The sequence below is a fragment of the Chrysochloris asiatica genome, unplaced genomic scaffold, assembly GCF_000296735.1.
Source record: "Chrysochloris asiatica unplaced genomic scaffold, ChrAsi1.0 scaffold00598, whole genome shotgun sequence".
NCBI classification, from domain to species: Eukaryota; Metazoa; Chordata; class Mammalia; order Afrosoricida; family Chrysochloridae; genus Chrysochloris; species Chrysochloris asiatica.
The window spans coordinates 31,321-32,430 of NW_006409116.1; positions in this window are offsets into that span (position 1 = coordinate 31,321).

The window sequence follows — 1,110 nt, forward strand, 5'->3', positions numbered from 1 at the left end:
TGGTGGTGGTGGTGATTGTGTGTCATGGATTTGGTTCCAACTCACAGCAACCTTACATAGGGCTTCAGGTGTTGTAAATATTGATGGGAGCAGAAATCCCTATTTTTCTCCTTGCAGAACCTCTGGTAGTTTCAAACTGCTGATCTTGAGGATAGCAGTCTGACTCACAACCACTAGGCTACCAGAACTCCTGGATATAGATTGTTGTTGTTGTTGTTGTTAAGTGCTTTTGAGTCGATTCCGACCCATAGCGACCCTGTGTAGGGTTTCCAAGGAGCAGCTGGTGAGTTTGAACCACCGACCTTGCTTTTCAAGTGACTTTGCAGTCTACTAGGGATACTAATAAAAATTCAGCAGTGTTTAAGATAGGCTTCCACATGTCATCATTCCATAGCAGGACCCCAGAAAAGAACTAGGAGACACTACGAGATTCCATCTCATTGGGGGGTCATCCTTTTTTTCACTGAGCTTCCATTTACCATGTCTTTATCCAGTGACAGTTCTCTCCTGGTAAGTAGTCTTAAGTATAAGAGACAAACTCTGGCTATTCTGGCTTTTAAAGAGTATTTTTGGATGTACTTCTTCCAACACAGATTTATTTATTCTTCTCAGAGTCCTTGGTACTTTTAATATTCTTCTCTAACACAATTACTCAAAAGCAGCAATTCTCCTATGGTCTTCCACATATTTGTGATGCTATAGAAAATGCCATGGTTTGAGATTGATATACCTTAATCCTCAAAAGAATGTTGCTCATCTTGAACACAAAGTGGTCTTCTGCAGCAAATTGGCCTAAAACAATGTGTCTTTTGGTTTCCTGACAGCTGTTGACGTTAGTCTTCAGTCTTCAGTGTCTACTTAATCAAACCTATTTTTGAGGTGTGATATGTTCAATGTCATATGTTGGCTTTCACAGATTTGTTTTAATTTTCTTCTATTTCAATCAGAACTTGCATATTAGCAATTGATGATCTGTTCCACTCTCTGACCCTGACTTTGTTTAGGCTGATGTTATGGATCTTTTCTATTTTCTTTTCCCCTAGATGTAGTAAATTTGATTTCTGTGTAATCTGTCTGGTGAAGATCAAATGTATAGTCAACTTTTATATT